A 19,504-nucleotide genomic window follows, 5' to 3' on the forward strand; every position below is an offset into this window, starting at 1 on the left:
CCCCTAGACCAGCAACACATGCTGATAGGTGATGGTATTTGTAAGCACTTGCTGTGTGCCATGCACTGTACTACATGCTGGGATAGACAGAAGATGATCAGGTTGGACACAGTCCCTGTCCCAGATGGGTGCTTATAGCCTACGGTGTTATAGCAGTGCTTCTGTTGAAGTAATTTTCCCCCTTAACATGGAGGACTGTTTTTTGTGGATTCTGACTTTGTCCTCTGGTAAACATGTGATTAGGGTTTTCTTTTGCTTCTTTTATGTGGATTATTTTGCTGAAATTCTTAGGTTCTCAGTTTCTTCCAAAATTAAGTTTGTACTCTGTTCCCATTTTTCAGTTATACACATGTGGGCAGTTTCAAAATCAGGTTTCTCATTTACCCAGAATGCCTAAGTCTTGTGTTAAGCAATGGGATTTAAATTCCTCTTTTTATTTAGGTCAGTAGATGGTTGTATTCAGTCACTCATTCACTAAGATGTACTAGTAGAGATTTCGATTTTCGTGTTCTAGAACTGGATGAACGTACTCCTGATTTTGTTTTTCTTGCGTGGAATCGTCATGTTTTCTAGTTATTTTCAGGTATGCTGCAAATATCCGTATACAACAGAATTATTGTTAGTACTATACCATATTGTGGCAGCGATTGGAAGCTTCTTGAAGATGAAACCATGCCTAATTTAAACTTTATAAACCTCCTTTATGCTGAAATTCCCGTGGGCACTCGATGAATAGTCTGTTGATATAGAACGTTGCCTTTTCCTCTCTACCGAAACCCTGTATGGAAAAAGATTCAGCTTTATCCCACCAGCCATGGAAATCGTTCCCTGAAAAAGTAGCTGTTGGCCCCTGGCAAGTATTGGAGCTGGTTGGCACAAAATCTCAAAGTGGGTCCTTCCCCCTGGTGACTGACGCTATCATCAAGTTGAGTGGGCTGCTCTCAAAGCTACCGGAGCTGGGGTTTTCATGGCAAGTTCCCCTTGCTTCAGATCAAGATTATCATACTTTTGGCAGATTGATGTAGCATTAATGCTTGTCAAAATTCCCGAGTGACTTTAATCACAGGTTTGAAATTAGTCTTGGTCAGATCCCAGATTCATATATACAAACATGATTAAGTTAACACACTTTCCACAACTAGCCAAGCCAGTCATTCATTCATTCAATAATTTAATGAGTGTTTACTGTGTGCAGAGCACTGTACTGAGTGCTTGGAAAGTACAATTGGGCAACAGATAGAGACAGTCCCTGCCCACAATGGGCTCACAGTGTAGAAGGGGGTAGATAGGCATCAAAACAAGTAAATGGGCATCAATATAAATAAATAATAATAATGATGACGATGGCATTTGTTAGGCACTTACTATGTGCAAAGCACTGTTCTAAGTGCTGGGGAGGATACAAGGTGATCAGGTTGTCCCACGTGTGCCTCACAGTCCTATTCCCCATTTTACAGATGAGACAGCTGAGGCACAGAGAAGTTAAGTGACTTGCCCAAAGTCACACAGCTGACAAGTGGCAGAGCCGGGATTTGAACCTCTGACTCCCCAGCCCGTGCTTTTTCCACTGAGCCGTGCTGCTTCTCTAATATAGATATATACACATCATTATCATGGCTCAGTGGAAAGAGCGCAGGCTTGGGAGTCAGAGGTCATGGGTTCGAATTCCGGCTCTGCCACTTGTCAGCTGCGTGACATTCTGGGAGTGGAGGAGGGTTGGGCAGACCTACCTTTGCCAGTAGATTTCCCCTGTTTAGCCCATTGCCAGCTAGGTTGGGGGCCAGTACTCTAGGAGGGATGGGTTGTATGCCCTTAACAGTGAATCTACACAAACCACAGCTCTCAGCAGCACTTCTCCCACCTCGTTACCAAGGGGAGATTATCAGACAAATAGTGGCGGTATGAGAAAATGGCAGGACAGTAAAGGAGGGGATACAGATTGCGTGCACAATCTCCATGGCTTGGCCTTTGAGGCAAACTTGTGGTAGAAGAAAGAATTTTCTTAAAACTGTGTTGAAAGAACCCCTTCTGGATAGCGCTCTTTGGAATCCATTTTGGTAATATTCAAAATACTTAATACAAAGTTAATTCCAGATTTGGTTACCTAGTGGAAAGAACATTCTAGCTGGGACTCTGCCACTTACCTGCTTCGTGACCTTGGACAAGTCACGTAATTTCTTTGGACCTCAGTTTCCTCATCTGTAAAATGTGAATTCAGTATCTGTTCTTCTTCCCATTTAGATTGTGAGGCCACTGTGGGATAGGGACTGTGTCTGAACTGATTATGATATACCTATTCCAGCACTAAGTACGGTTCCTGACGCGTAGTGTTTAACAATCAGTCGTATGCAGAGCATCATACTTAGCGCTTGGGAGAGTACAGTGTAAAAGAGTTGATGGAAACATTCTCTGCCCACAACAAGCTTATAGTCTAGAGGATGAAAATACCACAGTTATTATTATTGTTGTTATTAGATCTAGGCTAAATGCAAAACTTCCTCCTTCATTGTAGTTCTGCGGTGTGGAGAAACAATTCTTGATTTCAGGGTGTGCCTTCATTGAGAGATTAGGTTTCTGTGAGAAACTTCTAAGGAACCGAGGCAGCAGTGTTTGCTTTTTTATGTAGACCAGAGGTGACCCGAGTTTAGCCTGCTAACACTGGCTCTCTGGTTTTCTCCATGTCTTTGTTAGATAGCTGACAAAGCAATTTCTTACCTTCCCTGATCCAAGATAAATACCAGGAAGTCCTACTTGGGATGGAGGACAGGAAACCTCTGGGGGTGGGATAAAAGCAAGTCCTTAGTGCAGGTTAACATCAGAAACCTTTGATCGTGCCTGTAGGGGGAGGTTATTAAATCAGCCAAGTAGCAGGCGTATGAACAAACCAACTCCACGTGATTGGAAGCTGATGGAAGGGGAGAGAGTATGTCGACTTCACTGACTTCTGTTAGAAGGGAATTGTTAAGAAAACTGCTCCAGAGATCCAGCTGAAGTTTGCACTTTTCAGTATTTTTATTGTATTTGTTAAGCGCTCACTCTGTGTCAAGCTCTGTTCTAAGTGTTTTTGCACTTCTGATTGTAGTAAACAATCAGATTTGTCATTTCTGTATTAACGTCGGTCTCCCCTTCTAGATGATAAGCAAGTTGTGGGCAGGGAATGTGTTTACCAACTCCATTATGTTATGCTCTCCCAAGGGCTTAGTTCAGTGCTTTGCGCATAGTAAATGCTCAATAAATGTGATTGATTCTGCTAGGGAGACTATTTGGGTGAGGGACAGGTCCTAGGTCAAAAGCCCTAGACTCCAAACCCCTCTCTCATTCCCGTGAGCCTCCAAGACTGTGTCTGCTGGGCGAGAGTGGTGTTCAGCCCGTGTAATTCCTTTCATTTGTGGGGATTGAAAGGTTTCGTGGTTTGGAGGAGTTACGTCTACTGTCTGGTAAATAAACAACCCCAAGACCTTCTGTTTTGAGCAGGTTAGATATGGGATTTTTTTAGCTTGTACCATGTGCGAAGCACTATGTTAAATGCTGGGATAAATGGGAAATAAATAGTTCAGACGGGGCCCCCATCCCACAAAGGTCCCACCATATAATAAATTTTGGATTGTGAGCGCCAACTCTTTTGTAATGTCACATGGGCTTAGTACAGAGTAAATGCTCAGTAAATGCTATTGATTGAAAGAGCTCCTAATCTAAGTTGGGGAGGACAGATACATGGAAAAAAGGTTGGGTCAGTTTTGAACCATTTTCTATTTGGGCTTCTGAAAGAGTTCCAGTTATGAGTACTCGGAGAGCATGTGGCATTGAGTTTTGAGAAATTTCACTTTTAAATGAGTCGGGTTTCAGTGAAGGCGGAGGTGGGGGAAGGGGGAGAAAGCTTGATTGAAAAGAAAAGCGCCTTGTCCCGAGCTCAGAAAGTTGACACACTTGAAGTTTGGATGGAGGCCATAAGGGTAATACTGATTGGTGAAAGTAATATCAGTGTGAGGAGATCTCCAACTCATTGCTTTTTAGCTCTTTATACCCAGTAGGTCTTAAGGATGGCTCTGTGTTGATAGGTATTTATGATGTACTTTTATGTTTGTCTCTTATGGTTGATGTTTGCGTATTTGTGCTTGCCCTCTCCTCTGTTCGACTGTAAATTCTTCCTGGGTCAGTAGTGTCCTTTGGAGTATTCCCCACGGCTACTGGTTCAGTGCCCCCGCTCTTTGCCTTTATGTCACTTTCCTTCTTACTAACCCCCACTCTAAAATGCGGGCAGGTCCCTGGAGAAAGCAGGAGAAATTACTAGAAGAGGGGCTGAGGCGGAGGAGGTTGGAACTGAATTTTGTGGGGATTGTGACTGGATTTCAAGTATCATCAGGAGCAACAGTGTTTGAACCCCTCGCCTCCCAATTAACCTGCCACTCACGCCCAGCCAAGCTTCCTGTTTTTGCCATCCCTCTGGGCTACCTTGGCACTTGTGATTTGGTCTATTCATTTGTTAGTCATTCACTTGTACATAGTATTTCTCTCTCGTCTCACAGTGGTGATTTTTGGATTGCTTCTTTCTCCTCCATTAGAGTATAAAACTCCTTGGAGTCCGGGTCCACATCTTTTGCTACTTTTGTCTATTCCTAAACACATAGGTGCCTGATTAATGCGAAGAACCCTGAAGTGAACCCTTGGAGAGCAAACAAAAACAGTATAAAGTATGTTCCCTGCCTTTGAGCAATGTCCAATTTATTGCTGTTACCGTTAGCACTAGTAATAATTGCTGTGTTTAAGCGCTTACAGTGTGCTGACATTGTACAAATGCTAGAGATAGATACAAGATAATTATGTCAGACTGTCCCACTTGGATCTTATAGTCTGGGTGGTAGGGAGAACAGGTATTTGACTCCCATTTTACAGGTAAAAAAACTGAGGCACAGAGAAGTGAAGTGGCTTGCCCAAGGTCACACAGCAGGCAAGTGACAAAGCTGGCATTAAAACCCAGGTCCTCTGATTCCCAACCCCTTGCTTTTTTCATTAAGTTAAGCTGGTTCTCTGGGAAAAATAAGCAGGTGGAAATTGATGAATATATATTGGATAGAAAGCTTGTAGGTAGATATGAATAATCAGAGAAGCATATAGAAGTGTTGAGGTGACCAAGGGGGTGGCTGACTAGAAGGTTGGGAAGATGAATCAGGGAAGGTCTCCTGGAGGAGGAGGTGTTTTAAAAGGACTTGGAAGGAAGGGATATTTAGCAAAATGGGTGGGAAAGAATGCTCCAGGTAGGAGGTGAAATAGTTTGGGGTAGGGAGGCCCAGGAGTAAAAGACTGACAGAAGGTTTACATGGGAGAGTGTGAGCTGGGATGGAATGGGAGAGGAGAGAAGCTAAGTACTAAGGGAATCAGCTGATAGAGGCCTTGAATCAACCAGTAGTATTTCTCAAGTGCCTAGTGTGTGCAGAGCACTGTACTAAGTACTTGGTGGGAGACTTCAATAGGGGTTAGAGATGATAAAGTGCTTAGTACAGTGCTTTGCACATAGTATGTGCTCAAATGTAATTGATTGATTGATGCTACCTGTTCCCAAGAAGTTTACAATCTAGCCCTGCAATCTAGAGAAGCAACATAATAATAATAATGTTGGTATTTGTTAAGCGCTTACTATGTGCCGAGCACTGTTCTAAGCGCTGGGGTAGACATAGGGAAATCAGGTTGTCCCACATGGGGCTCACAGTCTTAATCCACATTTTACAGATGAGGGAACTGAGGCACAGAGAAGTTAAGTGACTTGCCCACAGTCACACAGCCGACAAGTGGCAGAGCTGGGATTCGAACACATGAGCCCTGACTCCAAAGCCCGTGCTCTTTCCACTGAGCCACGCTGCTTCTCCATGACCTAGTGGGTAGAACATGGGGCTTGGAGTCAAAAGCACCTGAATTCTAATTCTGGCTCCACCACTTCTCAGCTGTATTCACCTTAGGCAAGTCACTTAATTCCTCTGTGCCTCAGTTTCCTCATCTGTAAAATGGAGATTAAATCCTACTCCCTCCTAACTAGAGAGTGAGCCCCATGTGTTGGACAGGGACTGTCCAAACTGGTAACTTTGTATCTACCGCGGTGCTTAGAATAATGCTTGGCCCAAAGTAAGTGCTTAACAGATACCATAATTATTATTACTATGTGCAGAGCGCTGTATTAACCACTGAGAGGGAATAAAGAGGTGGGAATAAGATATGGGCCCTGTCCCTTTGGGGGGTGGCTAGTGAAGGTGGTATTCTTAATGAGGTAGACATGCCCTTGATTCTATTTATCTTGATAATGTTGTTTTTTTGTTCTGTTTTGCCCTGCTGTCTGTCTCCCCTGTTTAGACCGTCATTGGGCAGGGATCATCTTTATCTGTTGCTGAATTGCACATTCCAAGCGTTTAGTACAGTGCTCTGCACATAGTAAGCGCTCAATAAATACTATTGAATGAATGAATAATAGTAGTAGTGTTTACTGAGTGCCCACTTGATGCAAAACAGACTATTAGGTGCTTGGGAAGTGCAAATTAAGTGACCTGTTCCCTGCCTCCAAAGCGTTGTCACTCTAAGAGGGGCTGTTGACAGTCTTATGGGGAGGGGAAGGGGTATAATCAATCAGTGTTATCTATTGAGAGCCTTCTGAGCATTAAGAACGGTACTTAGTGCTTGAGAGAATACAAGAGAAGGAAGAATTTTGTGCTCCGGTTGGCATTTTAGAATGATGGCCCATGCGTTCGGTCTTCTCCCATTCTACTGGATGAATGAGAGTTGGTGGCAAGGAACTTTGCCTATGCAGTTGTGTTTTAATTCTTTTCATATTAATATCTGTCCCCCCTTCTAGTCCGTAAGCTTGTTGTGGACAGGAAACGTTCCTGACAACTCTGTTATATTGTACTCTCTTCAGTGCTTAGTACAATGCTCTGCACGCAGTAAATACCTTTGATTAATAGAGTATCCACCTGAACAGATTTGCTGCTCCTCATTTGTCCCCCGCCTCCCCCATCCCTCCCCAGGCAGAAGATGAATTCAAATGGGGTAGGCCAGGACCATTCAAACCCATTATCAGGATTCAAACCCATAGCTATAATTAATTGCTATCAATGTGCCATTTACGCTTATTAAATCTGCACTTCGCTGACTGAATCAGGGTGCTGTAGACAGCATTGGGTTCTTTTAGCCTGGGGGTTGGTGAGAATTGGTGAGAATTACCAGGGAAACTCTTGCTTATTGAGAAGCCACATGCAGTTCTGTTCCCAGCAGAAGTACAAGATGTAAAGTTCAGGGGGTAATGACTTTAAAAAAACATTCATGTAAAGTCTGGGCCAAGAAGATTTTAAATAAGTTATGTTTCAGTTATCTTCCTCCTTTTCTTGCTGTGACTTTGTTTGAGCCAAGGGTGACTCCCAGACCTGTGCTCTATCTACTAGGCCATGCTGCTTCTCCTTCTCAGGAAACAGAGAAGTTAAATGACTTGCCCAAGGTCACGCAAAGAGCAAGTGGCAGAGCTGGCATGAGAACCCAGATCCTCTGACTCTTATGAATTCAAGCTTTTATTTTGATCAGTCCTCAGATTAATTTTTTATTATTTTCTTTTGTCCTTCTCATTACCAAGAGCAATTTTGACCCCTCTCTTCTGTTCTCCCTTGGTTCTTTCTCTTTTACTTCTTTAGAGCATATATTTGTGTATCAGTTCGTGGGAGCAGGACAAAAACAAACAAACTACTCTTCCTCATCTGGCCTCTCTCCCCAGTCAGATGCAAGGGGTGGGAGTGGGTCTCAACCCTGTTCCCAGAGGTTTGAATGGTTGTAGTTAAATGAAATAGAATTGCTTATGTCTCTTCCAGCATTTAATATCAAAGAAATTTGAGTGGTAATGTGTTTGGCATTCATAAACGTCCTTTAGACTACAGTTCCAAGACACCTTCTACCTTTTTTAGTTTGCTTATTTTTTATGGTTTTTAGCTTGTTTGTGAGCCTCTGTGTGGAAGGTGCATTAGAGAAACCCAAAGGAGTGATTTTTTTTCCCCATTTTTCCCATTTTTATATCGGCAAGAGCAGAGGCACTCTATCCATCCTGTCCTCAGCCAGACCACAGAAGGCTGAATAACAGAGATGGGTGAAGAGAAGCAGAGTGGCCTAGTGGATAGAGCACAGCCCTGGGAGTCAGTAGGATCTGAGTTCTAATCCCGGCTTTGTCACTTATCTGCTGTGAGACTCTGGGAAAGTCACTTATCTTCTCTGGGCCTCAGGTACCTCATCTGTAAAATGAGGATTAAGACTGCGAGCCCCATGTGGGAGATGGATGGTGTTCATCCTGATTAGCCTGTATCTACCCCAGTGCATAGAAGAGTGCCTGGTTCATAGCAAGTGCTTAAATACCATTTAACGAAAAAGAAAATCGAAGTCCAACATTCAGGCCAAGAGCAGGTTCCCGGTGGGCTAAGCAGAGTCAATCCACAGAATCAGGAAACAGAGAAGTTAAATGACTTTCCCAAGGTCACACAACAAGCAAGTGGCAGGGCTGGCATGAGAACCCAGATCCTCTGACTCTTATGTATTCAAGCTTTTATTTTGATCAGTCCTCAGATTAATGTTTTTATTATTTTCTTTTGTCCTCATTATCAAGAGCAGTTTTGACCTCTCTCTTCTGTTCTCCCCAGTTCTTTCTCTCCTACTTTTTAGAGCACGTATTTGTGTATCAGTTCGTGGGAGCCTCAATTTTGCCATGACGTGTTCTCCATGAGTGTTTTGGTTAGAACGCAATTAAGGAAACTTCTCCAACAATGCGAGCCTGGGTAGGCTCGGTGCGCCACATATCTGGATGCAGCACACGCTTGGTCGTGTGGGCACGAAATGGAAACCGAGTGTCCCTTAATATGGAAAACTTGATAAGACCACAGTTCTCACGTGGTAGGAGAACGGGGAGTATTTGGTTAGCGTTTTTGACACTACCAGGACTGGACAAATCGGGCCTTGCCAGTGAGACGTGGCTCCTGCAGATGTCTTTTGACTATTTTGTGGTGGCTCCAACCTCCTGGAGAGGGGGGCAAGCCCCAGCTCCAGCCCAGACTTCCCTTTGCTCACTGTCCCCTCTCTCACCACCCCAAGCCCCTGGCAATGCCAGCTCTCTGCCACCCTCCCCCACCCTCCCGGATCTTGCCGTTCTGGTTTAAAGGAATTTTTTTTCGTTTTTTGATCGATGGCTCCTGGCCATAGTATGTTTTTATGGCTCTTGGCCACCTCTGGTTGATACATTGCACTACAGCTTGGAAAGCTTAAAATCATTTTATTTTCTTTCTGATGATGCACAACTTGACACAGGAAACAAGAGGTTTTCTTTTTTTATTATTGTGGGAGTTAAAGGAGCATGCAGCTTATTTCTTGTTGTTCCATTTGTGTTGTCAACCTGAGAATGTGTATTAATCAGATAGCAAGCCACTTTTTCTGACATACTCTTCAAGCCTTAATCTGTCACCTGTTGTGGCACTGCTACGTAAAGGGGAAAAAGCCTGTTTTCTATTCCCAGCTGCCTCTCTTGGAGAGTTGTTTTTATTGCACATTCAGAAGAATCTTTTCTACTCCAACACTTGAACAAATTCCACTTGGAATGTGTGCCAGGCCTTGAAAAGAAGAAATGAAAAGTCCGAAAGAGAGAAGCTGAGAAACTTCTCTCAAAATTGGCAGATTATCTCATTCAAGTGGGAGCAGGCGGGAAGGGGGGTTTGATATAATCTTATGGCTTTGCCCAATGTAGCCAAGAAGAACAAGAGTGGGAGGAAAGCTTTACCCAATATCTCTGAATGGATGATTGGCTTATTTTTACTGTTTTTGGAAAGTGTTCACTGCTTCCCTTTGGGTTTTTTTCAGTAGTTTGCTAGAAAAATAAATTTTTCCTAATCCAAATTTGATTTTTCTTTTTTCCTTCAGCTATGATAGCTACTTTTCAGATGTTTTTTTTCCTCTTAAGCGGGGCACTACCATCAGCTACCAGTTCATTTTTTAGTTACAGAATATTTTTGTTGCTCTCAAAGCTAGTTAGCCTGGGTTCTAATCCTGGTTCTGTCACTGGACTGCAGTGTGACCTTGGGCAATTCACTTAATTTACCGTACCTGTAAAATGGGAATTAAACCTTTCTCCCTCCTGCTAAAATTACGAGCCCCATGTGGGACAGGGACTGTGCCCAACCTAATTAACTTGGATCTGCCCCAGTGCTTAGAACAGTGCTTGGGCATGATAAGCACTTAAGAAGTACCACTATTTATTATTATTATTATTATTATTAAGTGGCAGAATTGGGATCAGAACCCAGATCCTCAGATTCCGAGGCCTGTGCTCTTTCCTCTAGACCATGATCTAAGGTACTTTTCTAGTGCAACAGGCAGTACAAGCACAGCTTATCCTGATCATTATAGCCATTACAATTAATGTTTAAAATCGTTCCGCCAGTTTTAATGATTCCCCCAGCCTATTTCTGCGTGTTGGTTTAAACAAGTCATAGTCCCGTCAGTTACCTGTGAGAGAGACTGGGTAACACAGTGTGTAAAGCCCTGATAGAGGGCAAAGCTTCTGGATTTGGAACTTTAATTGTCCATCTTCGGGAATGATTTCAGTTTATACTGTGACAGAGCTTTTCCTCTTCTGAATTATGGAACCAGAATCCCTTAGCAACTTGGAAATGCGTATAAGGGCTAAGTGATTCAGCCCTTTTCCTAATGCAATAATGGGGTAGTTGTGACCCATTGCCAAAGGGCCAGAGAAGCTGAAGGGAGCCCAAGGATTCTGTGCTATCTGTTCTCTCACAGAGTTTTCTTTGGAACTCCCCGGTAACTTGCATCTCTTCCAAACTGTTGTTGGGTTTTCAGTATCCATTGTCCATTAGCCGCTTTTCATTCTGGAGAGGGCTTTTCTTATTAGAAGCTTTACAAATGAGATTTTGTTTAATCTTGGACCATATGTGAGTGTCGTACAGTTTAGCAATCCAGTACAATTTGTGGGGGTAGCATTTTAAGATTGTTTTGGGAGCAATCTTTCTACACCTCAAGGCTTCTTCAGATTTCACACATGCTCGATGTAGATTCGGCAAAAATACATTCTACGGAGGGAAAACGTCGGATTTTAAAAATATGCTGATATATTCTGTATAACCTGAAACCGTGCATTATCTACAATTTTATATATATATATATATACACATTCTGATTTTAATTTGACTAATTTGTTTTTTTTCCTAAAAAAAAGCTGCACCTCCACAATTTTGCAGGGAATAATTATAGTTTTCTTCATTTCAGACTTTGTCATAAAGAAAGCTTGATAATAAATGAATATGCAAATATAGTAGCTTAATTCACAATGAAAAATAAGATGGTTCTTTGCTTTAAATAGTAAGTTATTGATAGTTTACATGGGCATTTTTTTCTCTGGAGGGAAAAACTTTACTGAAAAAGCATAATCATCAATAATGGTTGTGTTTAAGTGCTCGTTTCGAGCCAAACACTGTACTAAGCGCTGGGATAGCGACAAAATAATTGGGTCACAGTCCTGGCCCCACATGGGGCTCATAGACTAAATAGGAGGGAGAATGTATACTGAATCCCAATTTGATAGATAAGGAAACTGAGGCACAGAGAAGTTGTGACTTGTCCTAGATCACACAGAAGGCATGTGGCAGAGCCTGGATTCTAATCCAGACCCTCTGACTTCCAAGCCGAGGAAATCAGGAGATCTGAGGTCTAGACCAGCGGTGCCACTGTCTTGCCATATAATCTTGGGCAATTCACGCTGTTTCCTCATCTGTGAAATGACGATAATATGTGCTTGTGAACCCCACATGGAAATGCCTTTGTCTGATATGACTTAACCAGTGTTTTAGCACGTAGTAAGCATTTAAATATGATAATTATTAGAAGGAAGAGAGCTGGTTGGAATAGCTTCATGCCCAGCTGTTGCCTCAGAGCATTTTAGATAGTAGTTCTCCATTGCTCTGTAATATCCTTCCTCTCCTCCCAGGATGCCCAACTGCACATTCAGGTTTGGGATGGGGCAGAGGTAGCGAGGGCAGAGTTATGACACTTCTGCCTTATACTCTGCCCAGTCTACAGGACACTCCACTTCGAAAGCCTATCTTTTTTTGAATCCCAACATCTAGTAGGGGCCTTTTTGATTGGCCCCTGACAGAAACTTTGTCACAGGGGTGGCAAAAGACTTTGCTAGTTACCTTGGCAAATGTAGGGGGCCAGGCACATATGGTGACAAGCAAAGGTTTATGCCCTTCCAAGCATGAAGGGGGAGAATCAAGCTTAGTTGCACGTGTTTGCTTATAGTTTTGGATGTGTGTGTAATTGTGTGTGTATGTGTGTGTGTGTGTGTGAGAAAGTGAGAGAGAGAGAAAGAGAGAGATGACAGGAAAAAAAAACCCTGCTGGGGAAGTTGCCTTGGATACGGCATATTTTAAAAAATTGAATAGCACATACTGTGTGGCAATTGAGCCTGGTGGATTTTTGTCAGCATGTAAGCTACTGCTCTACTAGGACTTTTAAAATTCTTTATGTTCTTCAAAGTGGGGGGAAAAAAAGAGAAATTGACTGGCTGTGATATCCTACACTTAATAAAAAAAAAATCCTGTAGGTTGACAAATCTGATAACCAAATTTCAAAAGTGAAACAGTATAAAATGTTTTATAAAGATATGTATATCTTTATAAGAAATTGTATTTATATATATATATCCATATATATTACACATATATTTGATTCTCCTCAACTTAAAACATTTTCATTTGATATTTGCCCTGATCTTTTTCTCTTTGTGTCTATTCCCAAGTTGAAGGCCCTGGGCAAAGACCTTATAATCTGATTGATTATAATGGTCCTGAGAATGACATGTCACTTCACTAACTCATGGCAAATTCCCCATAAGCTGTAGACAGTTTTACATTTAGAGTATGGATGTCAACCTCACATAACATCACAGAAGTCACATCAAGCCCAAGACAGTGAGGTCTCTTGCTTTTTATCAACAAAAAAGAATTATCCTTTCCTTCCATCCCCTTCCTCGCTTCTGCTACTTAGAGGACAGTCTTAAGCGGTTTGAGGCTGGATTCTGTCAGGTGCTGGCAGCTCAGCCGTTCGCTCAGCTGGATGGTTTGCTTTACTGTATCACTTCTGCACTGACACCCCCAAGGCGGGGCAGATGGTGACGTCTCGATCAGGAGACGTGAGAGGCTTTACCATGTGGTGGACTCGGAGATGTTGGATGGAGCTCAACAGGTTGGGGATTCATATTTGCTGAGGATACTGGGTTTTTCCCAGCCAGGCTGGTGTGAGATTCCTCCCGGTCTTGTGGGAGATGTACCGCAGTACCGAGCTGTTTTGTCTGCCCACCTCTATTAACAGTAGTAGTTATACATTTATGGAGCACTTAATGAAGGCCAGGCCATGGGATTTTTCCACTGGAGTGGTGCTAGAGCTTGTGGGGATTTAAGCATGATTTTCTCAGAGAGGGAGAGAGGTATTGTACTCTCCCAAGCGCTTAATACAGTGCTTAGCACACAGTAAGCGCTCAATAAATATGATTGAATGAACGAGTCCAGCCACCAGAGGAAATGAGGTCAGCTTAATAGTAAAGATTGTGGGAGTAATAATAATGGTACTTTTAAAAGCACTTACTTTGTGCCAAGTACTATACTAAACACTGGTGTAGATTCAAGATAATCAGATTGGACACAGTTCTGATCCCAAATGGCTTTCACAGTCTAAGTGGAAGGAAGAACAGGTAGTAAATCCCCATTTTGTAGGTGAAGAAATTGAGGCACACAGAAATCACATGACTTGCCCAAGGTCAAAGAGCTGGGACTAGAAACCAGGCCCTCTAACTCTCAGGCTTGGGCTCTTTCTACTTGGCTATGCTGCTTCACACTTAACTTATCTAACTGCAGTCACTCTGTTCTGTAGGGATATCAGGTATCATCTGCCCCTCCCCAAAGGAGCTCTCTGTTTTGTCTGAACACCCGGGCTTCACCTTCCCAGGATTTCCCTGGGATGGCCACCTGCCCAGTCCACACCGAGCTTTGTCTGGCATCTAGAGCAAGCTTTCATTTGACCATCTAATGTCTGGGAATGTTGGCTTCATTGGCAGAGCTGAGTTCTGACTCCGTATAGGTGCCAGCTAGTGACTTCTGGTTCCTGGTTCTGACCCCAGTCTTTAATTTCAGTCCAGATAGTGGAGGCTAGCAGCAGGGCGGTCCCCCTTTGCCCCATCTCTGCACTCCTGGACATGTACCACCAGTCGGCTCAGCTGTCATTGATTCATTCAGTCACATTTATGGAGCCCTTACTATGTGCAGAGCACTGTACTGAACGCTTGGAAGAGTACAATACAACAATCAAAAGGGCACATTCTCTGCCCACAACAGCTTGCAGTCTAGAGGGGGGTGAAGCCGTCCTGCTTCGTACTTTGGTAGAATTGAACAGAGCCAAAGCCCTGAAATCAAGACTGAGCCCTGGCTTAACTGACCGCACTGTGACGGGGATTCTGGGACTCTTAGTTTTGAGATCATTCAATCAGTAGTATCAGTATAAGGAGACTGAAGACAGTAGACTGTAAGCTCATTGTGGGTGGGGATTGTGTCTGTTTATTGTATTGTGATCTTCCAAGTGCTTAGTACAGTGCTCTGCACCCAGTGCTCAAATACGACTGAGTGAATGAATTTATCGAATTCTGACTTTGGACTGAGCACCATACTGATTGCCTGGGATAGCGGTAGGCACGATCCCTGCCCTCAAGGTTCTCATAATGTCACAATAGAAAAGGGAGACACTAAACTAAGGGCAGGAAGAAGTAATAGAGTGTAACTCTACGTACATTCAGTGCAGTTGAGGGTGTGAGCTCCTAAGTGCTGAAGTGGCAGTTAGGGGTGGAATAATGTGGTGAGATGAGAGATTCATCAGGGAAAGCCTCCAGAAGGAGATGTAATTTCAGGAGACCCTTGATGAGGGGTGAAGAAGCAGTGGTCTGCTGGATACGAAGAAGGAGTTCCAGGCAGAAGGGAGGGTGTGAGCAAGAGCAAATGAAAAGGTTGGTCTGTGAGCGCTATTTATTGAGCACTTACTCTGTGCAGAGCACAGTACTGAGCACTTGGAGCAGTGCAACAGAATTAGTAGACATGACCCTTCGGGGATTTCACAAGCTAGCAGGGGGGGGCCTAACAATCTCTTCTTAGAGCAGAGGAGGTATAATAGAATCCAAATATATGAACCGAAGTGCTGCAGCAGGGTGAGGGGAGGAGTGAGTACCCTAGTGCTTAAATGGCAGATGAGGGTTCTAAAGGTCCAAGTATTGACATCCTCACCGATTCTTCTGAATCTTTCACTTTCCCCTTGCCTTTCACTGACTCTGCCGTTCCCTTGAGTACTGAGGTCTCATTAGGAGACTTCTCTATCTTCCTTCTCCAGTTGTATTTTTAGCATACCCTTTGAGAGTTCATTCACAGAAAGCACCCTCTGCCCTATCCTGATGGGATGTGGGGAAATCTTGAGTTTCTGTAGTTTCCCAGGAGACTCTACCGATCACTTCATTTTGGTGCCAATCCAAGTGGATGGCTCCTAACATTCCAACTCTAGCCAACCTTGACTAAAGGGGGCACACTCAACTGGCTTACTTCAAATAGAGAACTATATTGGGTACAAAGGGGAATTTTTTTTTCCATTTATGGGCCTTAACCACTTCCTAGTGGTAGATAATTCATTCTGACGTCTTATTGATGTTGGCTACGTTCTCTCTTCCCAGCTTGATTTAGACTTGAAAATCTTCCCAGAACAGGAACGTACAAGCCCGAAAGTTGGGGTGTGTGTGTGTGTGCGTATTTCCCGACAGGAAAACATTGCACCTGGGCAAGGTACACGAAACTACGTCTCTCTTTTGCTAGAAAACGTGACTTTTTCCACTTGAGTACAAGTTATTAGTTCGGCAATTGATAAATTTTACAGCAACATTAAGTGTGCACTGTATCTTTAGGTTTTCATTTGTATCCGCTACCTTATGATTTCTGCACCCAAGTAGAAGATGGAATTCTGGTGTTTGGAATCATAAAACATATATAGTATTGATATTCCCTCTAGTTATACAGTTTTAGGTCCTGAGACTTTAGGGAAGGGTTGAGATTAGTTAATGCCTATTTTACTCTGTCTTGAACGGAAAAAGGGACATTTTCTTCCCTTTGAATTGAGATTGGATTTGGCTTCTGTAGGCGTGTATCCTAGGAAGCTGCTTTAGTTGTTGAAAATCACTTGGGAGTAGGGGGAAATGACCAGTCTGAGGAATTGTGCTGGCTTGTCCTAAGGACTCAGGCAAGACAGTCTCTGAAGGGTTTTTGAAAGGATCTATACCTAGAGGAAGTTTTTTTTCCTGTTTTTTTTCCCTCATTGGGGAATTTGAGACATCCAGTAGCTAAATTTTCTGTGTCGACACAGAGCTGTTATTGACTTCAATTTCTGGAAGTTGTACAGGAATGTGGAGCGGGATAAAAACTGGATTCACCAGCAAAACTCAATTCAGAAATCCAACTTAATTAGGTTGAACGAAAAACAGTTCCTCAAGCATCACTGAAAATTGATAATAGCTCTAGTACTTAATTTTCTATTAAAATTTGAAAATAAGTGATTACTGATTTAGATACTCCTCTCTCAATCTTATCCCGTCTTAGAGCCATATCATTGTAGTTAATAGTGGAAGATGAACAGCTGCCAAAAAGACCAAATGAATTATTTTCAAATTGGAGATCTTTTTATAAGAGCAGTGTATGTGGTTTGTGGCATAATGATTTGCGTCTTAGTGCTATGTAATATCATGTTTTTTTAACCTTCAACTACTAAATTGATGAAGTATTAACTAGATGTGAGCTGGACATTTGTCAACAGTAACATATGTAGTGATGGTCCTGTTGAGTGTAAAATCCATTTTAGTGGTTACTGCCTGCAGGATTTCCGTGGCTTCTAATGGCTCTCCATAGGCCAGTTTTGGACAAGCACTTAGCTCTTTACCTCCACTGACTCCAGTCTGTAATCCGATCACGGGAGAAGATAAAACGGTGAATTCCCGACACCGTGTTCCTACGGGGAAGGTGGACCCTGCTAACGAGTGCACTGAATGGCAACTCACATGCTAGAGGAGGCAGATGATGATCTTGGAGAAGGAACGCTTTGCCCTGGAATGAAGAGCGAGGTTAGAGCAAGACTGCGGTCCAGCCCAGCGATTCTGCCTCTTTCCGACAATCAGGGTGGGATACTTACGTGCTCAGTCATCACTATCCCTTCCTTTGCCCCCAGGGTGGAGTCCAGGACATTACACAGTTTGTTGATAAGCCTTATTAGCCAGAAGTCCCACACCCCGAGCACGAAAACACCCGCACTTTTTTCCCATAAGCCATTCATTTGTTGCGTGGGTGGATCATGTGACTTTTACCCTATTTACTTCCTCCTCTCCCTCTCCCCACCCCAGTCTGACAGCTTGCCGTGACTCAATCGATATAAAAGTGAGCGGGCAGATATCTGTGCACAGCTGCCGGGGCTGAGGGCGTGCACGTGGGAAGTAGACAGGCAGAATATGACTATTAACCTTTGGACCTGGACATGTCTGTGTAAATGGCAGTAGGTTGGCCCGAGTCTGCATCAGGCTTTCAGCGTTATGGGCGTCTACGGTTGTGAGTTTTGAACCTCTGAAATGCAGGTGTTCCTAGGAAGTTCTTAGGTGTGACTCTGATCCTCTATAGCAGGTAACGTTGAAGCCTTGCCATAGGGGGATTGTGGGTAGGCAAGACCATTTGGCCTGATAGATTATTGCCATGAAAAGTGATCTTTGAACTGCCCCAGATTCCTGTTGCCTATCGGTCATAATGAAAAGGAGTGACGGAAGCTCATCCCATTCCATGAAGATGTGGGGAGGAGGAGGCCAGAGCCCCACCCAGAGTTAATTCTTTATGTACCTCAACCTGACTGGGAAGCTAGAGAAACAGGGAGAATTTCCAGTGAGCCAGAAGCAGAGAGGTTGAGAGACTCAGAGCCTCAGCTGAGGAGACAGCCCATCCCCAAGGGGAGCCGGGGAGAGATCAGCAACAGAGAGGTGCGTTTTTGTTGTTGGGACTTGGTTCTTTGGGACTTAGCAGTCTTCGTTTTCTGAGGGCTGTTTCAGTCTCGGGGAAACTTTGGAGAAGATGGCTGGGTATACATCTCTTTAAGTGAAGAAAGAACAATGGGGGATGGGTGGTTGTTGGGAAGTTGCCCCCAGAGAACTGGCAGGGTCTGTGTACACTCAGATCTTCAAGGATGGGATCGTGTCTTATTAATTATAATAATGGTTCTTGTCAAGCACTGTTCTAAGTGCTGGGGTAGATACACGATAATCAGGTTGGACACAGTCCTTGTCCAGGGGATTACAGTCTTAATCCCCAATGTATAGAAGAGGCAGCTGAGGCCCAGAGAAGTGAAGTGCGTTGCCCAAGGTCACACACCAGATATGTGGCGGAATCAGGATTAGAACCCAGGTCCTTCTGACTCCCAGGCCTGTGCTCATATCCTTGGAGCACTGTCTGTAAATTTGGTCAGGGAGTATGATGAAGAAGATAGTGGTAGAACTGCTTTTGGCAGTCTGGTCTAGGGCTAAGGACTGGTTTGGAACTGTTATGGTCACTTGGAAAGTTCAAACGGGAGTTGGGGGGGGGCGACAATCTGAACCTGAAAGTGGGACTATCCCCCTGGGTATTTAGGTTGGAATAGGCAGAAATCTCACTGGATTTGTATTACCTAACTGAGATAGCTTCCCAAGAGGCCCACTGTTACAAATTGCTGGAAACACGGTAAAACGGGGAGAATGCAGTTCGTAAAAACTGTAGGGTTGGAGTGGTATCCTCCCTGACCCCCTTGCGTATGATGCTGATTTAGTGGAACTGATTGCTTAGACTCTTCTTAGGTTGATGTCACATCTGTATCAGCCAATTAGTGGAGTTTCTCTTTGCTCTGTGATTTTCCAGGAATGTAGACCAGGGTACGTGATTGTTCCCTGTGGGCATACATTTGATCTTGGTTTCAGTTTATCCCTCTCCCTCCACCCAAGAACCGATCCTGGGTTTAGTAACTCTAATCTTATATCTTGGAGTTAGCTTTTAGTCGTGACAGTAGATGACTGGAATGATGGATTTTTTTTAAATTCCAGTTTATCCCCTGTAATATCCAGGCCAAGACTGGATAATGTTTTGTTGGCATGGTGGCATGAAGGTAAATCTCTTCATTCAGTGATTATCGGCTTTCTTGTATTTTTGGGAACACTGAACCTTGCTGTTATATTTAAGTGGCTTCTGAGAAATACCACCTACTCCAAAATAACCCCGTATTTCCCCAAAATAGTGGTGCTGCTTGGGGGAACTAGGCCTCAAGCTTGATTCTGGTGATCTAACCTTAATGTACCAAGGGATGACATTTGCTGGCACTTCCATGTCTGAGAACTCTCATGCAGTAA

At 43.5% G+C, this 19,504-nt stretch overlaps 1 protein-coding gene across 2 annotated transcripts in view; it reads left to right on the forward strand.

The window, feature by feature from the left end:
* Positions 1-19,504, forward strand: part of GPD2 (glycerol-3-phosphate dehydrogenase 2) — a 98,508-nt gene that overhangs the window by 6,618 nt on the left and 72,386 nt on the right. The gene's annotated exons all lie outside the window — the stretch shown is intronic.

This window comes from Ornithorhynchus anatinus, chromosome 9 (genome assembly GCF_004115215.2).
Source record: "Ornithorhynchus anatinus isolate Pmale09 chromosome 9, mOrnAna1.pri.v4, whole genome shotgun sequence".
Taxonomy (NCBI): Eukaryota; Metazoa; Chordata; class Mammalia; order Monotremata; family Ornithorhynchidae; genus Ornithorhynchus; species Ornithorhynchus anatinus.